At 44.5% G+C, this 13,034-nt stretch overlaps 1 pseudogene; it reads left to right on the top strand.

Moving 5' to 3' along the window:
- The first annotated feature begins 3,658 nt into the window (after positions 1-3,658).
- Positions 3,659-9,744, top strand: LOC147421705 (BTB/POZ domain-containing protein At1g30440-like; annotated as a pseudogene).
- Positions 9,745-13,034: the final 3,290 nt, after the last annotated feature.

Below are 13,034 nucleotides of genomic sequence, written 5' to 3'. Positions count from 1 at the left end.
GCTAGGGGTTTGCTACAAAATGATGATGAATGGTTTATGTGTTTGCAAGAGGCATCATGTACAAGTACCGGCTTGCAATTACGACAATTATTTGTTATGATCTTGGTATTTTGTAAGCCATTATGTCCAGGTACAATGTGGCACCGATTCTCCTTGGAGCTTTCTGAGGATTATGTTTATGATTTGCATGAATGTACAAGTGATGAGGGTGTATGTCATGAGATAGCTAAGAATCAAGCATTATGGAGCTTGGAGTCTCTGCTTCAATCATATGGGAAATGACTTTGTGACTACTCTGGGATGCCCAAAGTAGACCATTCTGTATTATCTGGATGTGGGAGTAGTTTGATAGCAGAAGAGAGGATTTTCAATGCAAACTAACAGATGACACTAGCCATTCGTGTGGAATCATCTTTAAATTGTGGACAAAGAGCTGCTTATAACAAAATCATGCAAGCAGTTGACTCATCAAATGGAACAATTTTTTTCTTGGATGGACCCGGTGGGACTGGGAAGACTTATCTCTATAATGCACTACTTTCTCGTGTACGTGGTCAATAGAATGTCGCTTTATCATGTGCATCCTTGGGAATTGCAGCTTTACTTCTTAGCAATGGACGTACAGCACATTCGAGATTTAAGATACCAATAGAAGTGCATTCTGAATCAACACGCAACATCAAAGTAAATAGTCAACTTGCAGAGCTTTTGAGATTAGCATCATTGATCATCTGGGATGAGGCTCCCATGGTCCATCATTATGCTTTTGAGGCCTTGGACAAAACATTGAGAGATGTTAATTATGCAAAGTGATGCATTGTTTGGGGGAAAGGTGTTTCTCCTTGGGGGTGATTATAGACAAATTTTACCAGTTGTGCCCAAAGGAAGTCGAGCAGATATTTTTGATGTCTCTTTGTGCCGATCTTATGTATGGAAACATGTGAAAACTCTGAAGGTAATAGAGAATATGCGTGTACTTCATTGTTCCAATGACTTGGTTGAGAGAGACTTTGCAAAGGAAGTCAAGCAGATATTTTTGATGTCTCTTTGTGCCAATCTTATGTATGGAAACATGTGAAAACTCTAAAGCTAATAGAGAATATGTGTGTACTTCATTGTTCCAATGACTTGGTTGAGAGAGACTTTGCAAAATGGGTACTAGACATTGGCAATGGGAATGTATGTCATGGGGATTTACTTGATACTGTAGCATTTCCAAGTAGTATGATACTCGAAGATAACAATGTTCAAGGCCGAATTCACGGTATATATGGTGACTTACAAAATGTCCAAAGACATGCAAGCTTCTTTAGGGACAGAGGTATTCTTGCACCACGCAATAAGGATGTTTCCATAATCAATGACTTGGCTATGCATAAAATGAGAGGACTTGACAAAAAATACTTGAGTGCAGATTCTCTTTGTACATCAGATTGTAATGGTGGGTTTTATCCAATAGAGTTTTTAAACTCATTGGATCTTGGTGGTGGCTTCCCACCACACTGCTTGCACGTGAAAGAGAATGCTCCAATCATGCTCCTAATTCGCAACCTGGATCCAAGGCATGGTTTATGCAATGGGACAAGATTGATATGTAAGCATTTTTATCACAGGGTCATTGAGGCGGAAGTAATCACAGGCTCTCATGTTGGAGACAATGTGTTCATACCAAGGATCGACTTTATCATAGGAGGTTCTCAAGGATTACCTTTTGAAATGAAGCGTAGACAATTTCTTGTGAGACTTGCATTTGGAATGACCATCAACAAGGCACAAGGTCAAACACTTGGATTCTTAGGTTTGTACCTTGCTACACCTGTTTTTACTCATGGTCAACTCTATGTAGCAATGTCTCGCGTGCGTTCTTCTACTGCAATAAATATTTTGATGAATGGTATTCAAACATCAATAGCAAATTCAAATGCAAATCCAATGGCTTGCAGCCCAAACATTGTCTACAAAGAAGTGCTAGAGGTAAGAAATGTTTAAAGTATCATACTATCTTTCATCCATGCATTACTCTTTGTCATTAACTTTTTGTTAAATGAAGTTTTATATTAATCCTAATTTTTGTTGTTGTTTATAGATGGCCAACCGATCTACAGTCAAATACACAATGGATAGGGTATCTAAATATATTCGAGGTAATTTGTTGAAACTTTACAAAAAAATGAGCCTCACTTTAAAGTTTGAAAGACTAAAGCATACTAATCGTGTTTTATGAAGCATAGATCCACTTTTTTGGAGGGGACCCATACCTGCAAATGATGTTGTCCATATCTTAGAAGACTTTGATGTCATAAGGTATGGCTTTTGAATTATTATTATTTATGTCTTGCAATAGGTTTGGATTTTTCTTAACATACTCTTTCTTTTTTGTAGAAAACACTATTATCCATCCCATCTATTGGTAGGTCTATATGAGTCCACGTGCTATTTAGGACTCATAGGATACTATCATGTTGCCTTAGAGCTAGACGAGGCAGCAGGACGGGGTCATGTCTCTCTTAGAGACATAGGGTATCAACGGCCCATAAATGCACTACCTTCCTTTGGATTTGAAGCAGAGAATTAGAAAGTGAGAATGTATGTTGTCGATGATACTCCAAGGCGGCTTGGACGAAGTGTGCGATACATTGGGCCCTAGGTGTTCCGGGTGCAAACCGTGTCTATCGCAAGCTTCGCTTTCAACCTAAATGATGTCTTCTACAATGGGTTTGGTTTGATGGTGATCTCTTTTTGGGGTTGGGATTCCTTATGTTTTATCCCTTCCCTTATATTTTATCCCTTATGTTTCTGATGATTACTCTCTTATCAAGAAGCCTCTTTTTTGCAACAAAACTATTGGCTCCTATTTGGAATGAAAACCATGTTGCGCTCTTTGTGTGTGTGTGTGTGTGTGTGTGCACGCGCGCGCGTGCGCGCGCCATGAACTTATGAATACCATGTGTGTCATTAATTTAATTTGTGTCATAGTAAGAGCGAGCAAGACCCGCCGGTAGGCGGGTTGCGCAAGCTAGTACTATTAATAATGCGGGGAGTGATTCCGCCCCCCCCTCCTTGACACATGTCGAGAGCTCTTGCATCCGGTAGGAAGAAGAAGAAGATTTTGGCTTTCTGTGAGAGAGAGGGAGAGAGAGAGACGAGTCCTACTAGGTACTGTAGCCGGCCAGCTCAGTGTACAATGTGCACTGCAAGAATGAGACAGAGAGAGAGAGAGATGCCACATGACATTTTGGAACCTGGGTCTCACTAACCACTCACCCCCAATTACTGCAAGGCTTCCCTAGCTTCACCCTCCTCGCGAATTTTACTTTAGCTTCCTCGCGACTCACAGAGAGAGAGAGAGAGAGAGAGAGAGAGAGAGAGAGAGAGAGAGAGAGACGCCAGTGGAGCTGCAAAGCTACGAGCTCTAGCTTTGGTCGGTGAGTACCCTCCTCTCTCTGCATGCACACCCAGACAGCACCCTCCTCCCTCTCCTAGCATGGCTTCTCGGAGCTAGCACATATGGAGACGAGTGTAAATGTAGAGCAATAGCAAGCCTGAAGACTTTGAGACACTGCCTTGAAATGGTGGTGCGCCTTGGAGTGCACGAGCTGAGTGAGGACATCATGCAAATTAGTAGGGCATTGGATGTGCATGAGTATCGATAAGGCCGATGCTTCTCTATGGGAAGAAGGATCATCCTGTGGGCTGCACCAGTACAAAAAACAATTACAACGCGTTTCAAAGTCGCCACATTGGATGGAGAGAGAGAGAGAGAGAGAGAGAGAGAGCCCGAGCCTTACCTAATTTGTTTCCAGATCCGAAGAGCAGGAGGAGATGGAGGACAAGGAAGAAAATTAAGGTCGAGGCCCCTAATTGCTAGCTCTGGTTCCTGCGTGAGTATTGTAGCAACGTCAACGGCTGCTCTCTACTGAGGACGATTAGCCTAATCATCACATGCAGCGGCTGCAGCCCCAAAAGACCACCCAACCCCCGATCAAGTTCTGCACGGCTCGGATTAATTTCAATCGAGTAGATAATGAGATTCATGTGCACCTTTCAGACATTCCGGGTGGTCCTGATGCCTTTGAACTTGCTGCAAAGTTCTGTTATGGAGTCAGGTTGGAGTTGACTGCTACAAATGCAGTGGATTTTGGCGAGGAAAATTTGATTGCACGCACAGAGGGTTTTCTTAACCAGGTCGTGCTTCAGAATTGGAAGGAATGTACTAGAGCTTTATAATATAGCTGTGAAAGTGTATTGATTGAATCTGAGGAGCTTGGAATTGTAAACATGTGCATAGATGTTGTAGTCATGAAGGCCTTCACTGACCCTAACCTACTTGCATGGCCAATGCCCAACAACTCGATGCAGAGTCCAGGAGGAAGCTTTTTATGGAATGGGATCAGCACAGGGGCAAGGGCGAAGAAGCCTCGCATGGATTTGTTACCATATACATGTGGTAGTGATGTGTGTGAACACACTAGGACCGCCGGGGCATTTTTTCCCTCTTTAGGAGGTTTTTTCCCCCGTGCATTGTATATACGCCCATCACTCTAGGGCTATCCATCTTTCCATTGCACACTAAGTAACACACTCTCTATTGTGTGCCTTGAGCTTCCTTCGTCTTCTCCAAGCTGTGTGTGTTTCTCTGCAACCCTAATTCCAACAATTGGTATCAGAGCAGGTCACGTCCTCCCGGGCTTAGTCGCCAGCTGCTCCAGCACACGCCTGCTCACTTTCTCCGATTTCAGTGAGCTTTGGCAAGCGTTCGCAGGTCGACAAATATTTTGGGAGAGCTTGAAGAGTTTGGTCTGCTCAGAATTTTGATTTGGGCTCATTTCGGCCTCCGTTTCCACTACGGGCAGTACTGCACAGGTTATTTCGTCATTTTGTGCAGATTTTCTGTCAGTGCCGTTTTCTGCATAACAGGTGCCTTATAGTCTTCTACGGTTTGTGCTATATAGCACAAGTTGTTCCCGCTCCATTTCTCCTATTTTCGGGCAGTTTTCACATCAGGTGCAGCATTTACCATGGCTGACAACAACAACACAGATGTGTTCAAGATGTTTGCTGCTGAGGACAGGTTGGATGGGGACAACTACCCTATGTGGGCTTATATGATGCAACACGTTCTTGTGTCAAAAGGTGTCTGGAACATTGTGCAGGGCATTGATGTACGTCCTGGTTCTGAAGATGTAGGCGATATTGAGGATGTTGCAGGTCTTGCTGCAAGGATTGCAGCTGTTAGAGTTGTTTTGCCTACAGCAGAACAAGCTCGTTGGGATGTTAAGGATGCACAGGCTCATGCATTGATTGCGTTGTCTGTGAAGCGCACCATTATTCCTCACATCCGTTCAGCAAAATCTGCAAAACAGGCTTGGGATATTCTAGCAGGTCTTTATGCAAGCCGCAATGAGGCTAAAATTGCTTTGCTGCGTAAAGAGCTAGAGTCGAAGATTATGCATGAGGAAGATGATATGGACACTTTCCTTGCTAGTGTCAAGGATATCAATGAGCAACTCATTTCTGCAGGTGAAGTCATTTCTGACAGTTCCCTTGTGCAGACTGTTCTTGATGCCTTACCAGATTCCTACCAGACTTTTGCTAGTACTTGGAGACTGATGACCCAAGGAAATCCTGAAGTTGTCAAGTTTGATGCATTATGCACATTGCTGTTGCAAGAGTCACTTTCTAGAAAAAACAGGACTAGGCAGCGTGCAATTGAACAGGCTTTTATTGCTTCTCAAAGAAAGGGTGGTAACAGTAATGCAGCCACTTCTTATGGTTCTGCTGCGAGTGGCAAAAATTCTGTTCCTAATGCTTCTGCTGGCAGCACTTCGTCTGGCAATTCTGGTGATAAGGGCAAAAAGAAGATGTGTTGCCATTATTGTAAAGCCAATGATCACTTGATCAAGTCGTGTCCTAAGTTGAATGCCAAAGAGGCTAAGAAGAAAGAGGGTGGTTCCACTGCAAATGCTGGTTCCACTACAAATGCAGCCATTGTTGAGTCTTCTGTGAAAGGAGATTGTGATGCTGATGTTGATGCAGAATGGGCTTTTAGCGCAGAGTGCACTTACAATCCTGCTGTCCATGATGCATGCTTGTCAGTTGCTGCAGATTCACATGTGTGGTATTTCGACAGTGGTGCTACAAAGCACATTACCTCACATCGTGAATTGTTTACCTCTCTCGAGTCTGTCCCTCATGGGAATTCAGTCACTTGTGCCAACAACGCCTCTTATCCAGTTCATGGAGTTGGAAAGATTGTGCTCACTGCTGCTAATGGCAGTTCCTTCACACTTGTTGATGCACTTTATGTACCTGGGATCAAGAAGAATCTATTGTCTGTATCCGCACTTGCTAGACTTGGACTTGTAGTCAAATTTGTGGATGACAGATGTACAGTTCATGATCTCAGTTTTGGTGATGAAATTGTTGCATCTGGGCTTTTGTGCCGTGGGCTGTATAAGCTCACTTTGTATGACAAGTGTGGACAAAATTTTGCAAATGCTGTTGCAGATTCAAGGGCTATTTCAGATGCAAAACTTTGGCATGCACGTTTTGGTCATCTGAATTTTGCCAGTTTGCTGCGTTTGCAGAAATCTGATATGGTTGCTTCTTTGCCGCCTCTTGAAGCACCTATCAAACATGTTTGTGAAGGCTGTATTCTGGGTAAAATGCAGCGTTCTAAGTTTCCAAAGGATGGTTCAGTTAGGGCCACATGCAGGTTGCAGCTTGTGCATAGTGATGTTTGTGGGCCCATGCAAACTCCGTCCTTGGGCAATTACCTGTACTTCGTGACTTTCATTGATGATTACTCCAGGCATGCATGGGTATTTCCGCTTAAAGCAAAGTCCGAAGTTTTTATGTGCTTCAAACAATTTTTGGCTATGGCTGAAAATGTCTCAAAATGTACTATGGGCACCCTCCGTTCCGATCGAGGGGGGGAGTATATGTCTCATGAATTTAATGCATTTCTGGCTAGTCGTGGGATAAAACACCAATGTACAGTGCCTTATACACCTCAGCAAAATGGTGTTGCTGAGAGGAAAAACAGGTCACTAACGGAAATGGCACGATGTATGGTCAAAAGTCAAGCTTTGCCGCATTCTTTTTGGCTTGAGGCCATCATGTGTGCCACTTATGTACTTAACAGGTGTCCTACAAAAGCTTTGCAGTCTATTACTCCATATGAAGCATGGCATGATAGAAAACCTTCTATTGAGCACATGCGTGTTTTTGGCTGTTTGGCATATGCTTTGGTGCCACAAGTGCAGCGCAGAAAATTGGATGATAAGGCTGTCAAATGTATTTTTGTTGGTTATAGTGCTGAAAGCAAAGGTTACAGGTTGTATCATCCGCAAACAAAACGTATTTTGGTTTCACGGGATGTAGTGTTTGTGGAAGATTCTGTTCAACCCTTGCTGTCATGTACTAGAGACAGTAATGTAAGCTCACAGGACATTTATGACACTTTGTTGCCTCTTTTCAGTGGTGGAAATACGAATGTAAGTTCCAATGAGGCAAATGTACAGCCTATGGGGGTTTCTGAAAATGTTTTAGAACAGCCTATTACTGATGCAGATGTACATGATGTACTTGATGAGGAAAGGGCTGAAAATGAGCAGGCTAGAGGTATGCCAAAATGGCTGGTGCACACTTTGCGTGACAGTAAATTGGATGCACCTTTATCTAGTCGTACTCGTTCAGGCTCTCGCCATGCATCTTATGCATCAGATTGTTATGCTTTGGCTGTGTCTAGTTTACATGATGTTGAGGAGCCTCTGTCTTTTGATGAAGCACAGAATTCAGAAAATTGGATTGCTGCCATGAAATCAGAATATGATGCACTTATAGAGAATGACACATGGACTTTATGTGATTTGCCTCCTGGCAAAAAGGCCATTGGTACGAAGTGGGTTTACAAGTTGAAACGCAAGCCGGATGGTGAGATCGATCGCCATAAGGCTCGACTTGTTGCAAAGGGTTATGCACAACAAAAAGGCATAGATTATGAAGAGACTTTTGCTCCCACTTGTCGTATGACTACTGTGCGTATTCTATGTGCATTGGCAGCTCAGTTTGGTTGGGATGTACATCAATCAGACATTGTTACTGCTTTCTTGAATGGTGACATATTTGAGGAAGTTTATGTAACGCAGCCTCGCGGTTTTGTCATAAAAGGACAAGAGGACAAAGTGTGCAAATGTAAGAAGGCTTTGTATGGGTTGAAGCAATCTCCTCGTGCTTGGTATGAGAAAGCTGACACTCATTTGGTTAAACGAGGCTTTCGTAACAGTCCAACAGAAAGCACATTGTATGTAAAGCGTGAGGATGATGTATTTCTCATTGTGGTTCTTTATGTTGATGATTTGCTGATCACTGGACCAAATGAGAGACATATTGCTGAATTTAAGGCTGATTTGAATGCTACTTTCAAGATGAAAGATTTGGGGCTGTTGCATCATTACTTGGGTATACAGTTTAAGTAGTGTGATGGTGGTATTGCCTTGTGTCAGAAAAGTTACATAGAGACATTGCTATGTAAGTTTGGACTTGAGGATTGCAAACCTATTGCCACTCCCATGGAAACAGGTTTGAAGTTGAGTCTACATGATGCTGGCAATCCTGCTGATGTCACTCTTTACCAAACTGCTGTTGGCTGCCTCATTTATGTATGCAACACGAGGCCAGATATTCAGTTTGCAGTCTCGCAGGTCAGCAAATTTATGCATAGCCCAGGGTCTAAGCATTGGCAGGCTGTCAAGAGGATTTTCCGCTACCTTAGTGGCACTTTACATCTTGGCTTGTTTTATCCCAAGGGGGGATCATTGCCGCCAGACTTACATGCTTTTTCGGACTCAGATTGGGCTGGTTGTTTTGACACGCGAGTGTCCACAAGTGGTTTTTGTTTCATGCTTGGCAGTTCATGTATATCATGGTTGAGCAAGAAGCAACCTACTGTGGCCACTTCGAGTTGTGAGGCTGAGTACAGGGCAGTCTTCACAGCTACGGTTGAGTGTGTATGGCTCAGACGCCTTATGGCTGACTTGGGTGTTGGACAGGACACTGCCAACACTATCTACACTGACAGTCAGAGCGCATTGGCAGTTGCGAGGAACCCAGTTTTTCATGCTCGCACAAAGCACATTGAGGTGCATTACCACTATGTCAGGGAGAGGCTCTCAGCAGGAGAGATCAGCTTGGCTTATGTGCCAACACAGGACAACCTTGCAGATCTTTTCACAAAGGCATTGTCTCGTGAGAAGCTTGAAGCTTTCCGCAAAGCTTTGGGCTTACTCCCCTTTGTGGACTGATCCTGTCCTCAGGGCATGGCACTTCCCTTTACTCATGTGCCAGCTCTCGTTCACCGCATCACTCCAGGGGGGATTTGTTACCATATACATGTGGTAGTGATGTGTGTGAACACACTAGGACCGTCGGGGCATTTTTTCCCTCTTTAGGAGGTTTTTTCCCCCGTGCATTGTATATACGCCCATCACTCTAGGGCTATCCATCTTTCCATTGCACACTAAGTAACACACTCTCTATTGTGTGCCTTGAGCTTCCTTCGTCTTCTCCAAGCTGTGTGTGTTTCTCTGCAACCCTAATTCCAACACGATTGGTGGTATGAAGACATTGCGATGTTAAGCCTTCCTCTTTACAAGAGGGTGAATATGGCAACGGAAAGCCAAGGCCTTAAGTCTGAGCGACTAGAGTGTAGCTGGGGCGCTCATGCATTTTGCTAGAAGCTAAAGACTGCACACTGCCACACAGAGTGTGTGTGTGTGTGTTTGTGTGTGTCACAGAGTGTGTGTGTGTGTGTGTGTGTGTCTGTGTGAGAGAGAGAGAGAGAGAGTATATTGTCTGAGTGTGCCCTGCGTCTCCCGGCTGCACAGCGCAACAGTGAGAGCTGGCAGCGCACCTGGGCTCCAAGGGACCGGCTTCACCTCGAGGCTCGAGCTACAAGCAGACTCACCCCTCAAACTTCTTTGAAGAGTGGCACAGGTGGGGAGTCAAGGCGCCATTCACGGATGGTCCTCTTCCAGTGATGTGGCTGCCATCATCCATGGCCGATCACACTTCCAGTGTGGCTGCCAGCCTCGAACAGTAGCGAACGAATAGCGGTAGTATTGGCCTCCAGGCCTCCTGCCTTCATGGGCATCGGGAAAAATAAATTTTCCAAACCTACAAAATTCCTTTCCTTGAATTTTCCAAGAGGAAATTTTTAAAGATAGGTTACTTTTTCGGGTTTTTACACTATTTTTCTCTATTTTGGGGTAGAATTTCTCCTTTTCCCGTTGCGCTCAACCGGCATTTTGGAAATCGAAAACGGCACTATATAAAGCTGAGACAGATTTTTCCCAAACACTGCTCGACAGACACCTCAAATAGCGAGCAAAATCCTCGGAAATTGACGGACGGATACCGCACGTCCTGGAGTTGTGGGGCTGATAAACAAGCCTTGTGCTCACAAGTTATGAGTCACGACTCACAAGTCGAGAGAGGTGTGCAGTAGCCCGCAAATCAAGGGAAGAGGAGAAGGATGAGAGAGAGAGAGAGAGAGAGAGAGAGAGAGAGAGAGAGAGAGAGAGAGAGAGTGAGTGATGATCTAGCTATTATAAAATAAATTGTAGGCTCCTATCATGATGATCTAGCTATTTATAAATTAAATTGTAGGCTCCTGTCATTCCATTGCTCCCCAAGTGACTCTCTCTCTCTCTCTCTCTCTCTCTCTCTCTCTCTCTCTCTCTCTCTCTCTCTCTCTCTCTCTTCTCTCTCTCTCTCTCCTCTCTCTCTCTCCTCTCTCTCTCTCTCTCTCTCTCTCTCTCTCTCTCTCTCTATCTATCTATCTATCTATCTATCTATCTATCTATCTATCTCTCTCTCGACTCACAGCAGTGGGCCGGCCAGATATCTGACACGATCGGAGTAGCTGCAGTCTATTGCACAGCGGATTTTGCATTGGCCTCCACCGCTTTCTTTTCAAGGATGCTAGCCACTTACGCCAGGGCCGACCAGCTCAACCACGTTTTGCTCTCCTTGCCATTGCACTACTTATGTTTCAATAGCAAGGGGCAACTCATGGCTGACTCTCTAGTATTACAACTACTGCATACCGCTCTCGAGGGATGGACAGACGGTAATGTCGTCCCTCATGGTCTCTTCATCTTTCATACCATTTCTTACATGCATGGACCATGTCTACCGCCATATCAACCATGTGATCTATTGCGATGCCCATGGGTTACTAGGGAAAAGTGAGCTTAATGTGATTGATCACTAGAGTGAGCTTCACGTGGCTGCTACTGCAGACCACTCTCGAGGGATGGACAGACGGTAATGTCGTCCCTCATGGTCTCTTCATCTTTCATACCATTTCTTACATGGACCATGTCTACCGCCATATATCAACCATGTGATCTATTGCGATGCCCATGGGTTATAAGGGAAAAGTGAGCTTCATGTGATTAATCACTAGAGTGAGATTCACGTGGCTGCTTCTGCGCATTGCCAGGATGGAAGTGACTGGCCATAGCTCAAGAGAAGGGGCACCCTTCCCAGTCTGGGTAGTTGGTGTCTATTTGCAATTTGAGAGCCAGGAGCCCCCCTTTCTCCTCTCTTCCTCTCTACCTGATGGCTAAAATTGAGACTCTCATCGCTCCATGTATAGAATAGGTAGCGATCTGCCTCAACGACAGTTTGAATTCCTTCCAGGCCCATATGGTAGGCCGAGCCCATTTTGCAGTGGTTGCAAGCCTCAGGGTTTCTTAGGCGTGCATATTTGTGAAGGTATGATGATAGAGAGACAAAGAGGGAGAGAGGGAGTGCAATATGATGCAAGAGGGAGTGCATGTATACTTGTTACGTCTTCCCCCACTTTTTTGCATCTCTCGCTCAACTCTGTGTTAAGGCAGTCATATATCGCTCTATTGCTTGCTGACGAGCACACCCTCAAGGCTATACACCTTGAGCTGCGTGGACTAATTGCGTGTTCCAACTAGCAAGCAGACAGTAAAACCCATACTTTTCCCTTGGGGAGGAGCCGTTGAATTGGAGTGTTCAGATGAGAGAGAGAGAGAGAGAGAGAGAGAGAGAGAGGTCGCCTGATTTGTTCAACCCAACAGGCTGTGATGAAGACAATGGCTTTGCATGGGCATTTCTTAGCAATCGTTGGGTCTATCCACACACATTTCAAAGACCTTTCTATTTTGCAATTCTGTCTTTGCCTCTTCTTTGTTGGTAGATCTTATACAATGTCTGGTACAAAATAAAAATGAAATAAAGTAAAAAATTGAAGTCATTATTATCATCATCATCATCATCAATGTCCAAGGATGCCCGGCATCGGGTATTGTCCGAGAAAGTATTGCATCGATCACTGAAGAGCATCGTCAATGTCCGCCTTTGTGAATAGTCATATTGGATGTCTCCCATGTTGTGCTAGAATACTCTTGAGTCTTGAGCACTCTGCAATGAATAGAGAGAGAGAGAGAGAGAGAGAGAGAGAGAGAGAGAGAGAGAGAGAGAGAGCATTGGTGTGAGCGTCAAATCATTGGCTTTGTGTCCACGTAGAGAGAAGAGGATTTGCATGTAGGAGCATGGAGGACGAGAGAGAGAGAGAGAGAGAGAGAGAGAGAGAGAGAGAGAGAGATGCCACTACCTTTGTGAATAGTCATATTGGATGTCTCCCATGTCGTGCAAGAATAGTCTTGAGTCTTGAGCACTCTATAATGAAGAGAGAGAGAGAGAGAGAGAGAGAGCATTGGTGTGAGCGTCAAATCATTGGCATTGTGTCCGCGTAGAGAGAAAGAGGATTTGCATGTGGGAGCATGGAGGACAGGAGAGAGAGAGAGAGAGAGAGAGAGAGAGTGCATTGCGGTGAGCCCCAAAGCTCAAATAAGGATTGAGATTTCACACCCGATGTAGGCAGGGATAAGGAAAGAATACCCAACCTCTGACCTTTGGTCGCTCGACGAGATAGTGAGTACAAGAGAGAGAGAGAGAGAGAGAGAGAGAGAGAGAGAGAGAGAGAGAGAGAGAGA

Source organism: Adiantum capillus-veneris, chromosome 27 (assembly GCF_014529385.1).
Source record: "Adiantum capillus-veneris isolate H3 chromosome 27, ASM1452938v2, whole genome shotgun sequence".
NCBI lineage: Eukaryota > Viridiplantae > Streptophyta > Polypodiopsida > Polypodiales > Pteridaceae > Adiantum > Adiantum capillus-veneris.
Note: the sequence above shows the minus strand (reverse complement) of the source record. Positions and strands in the feature narration are given on the sequence as shown.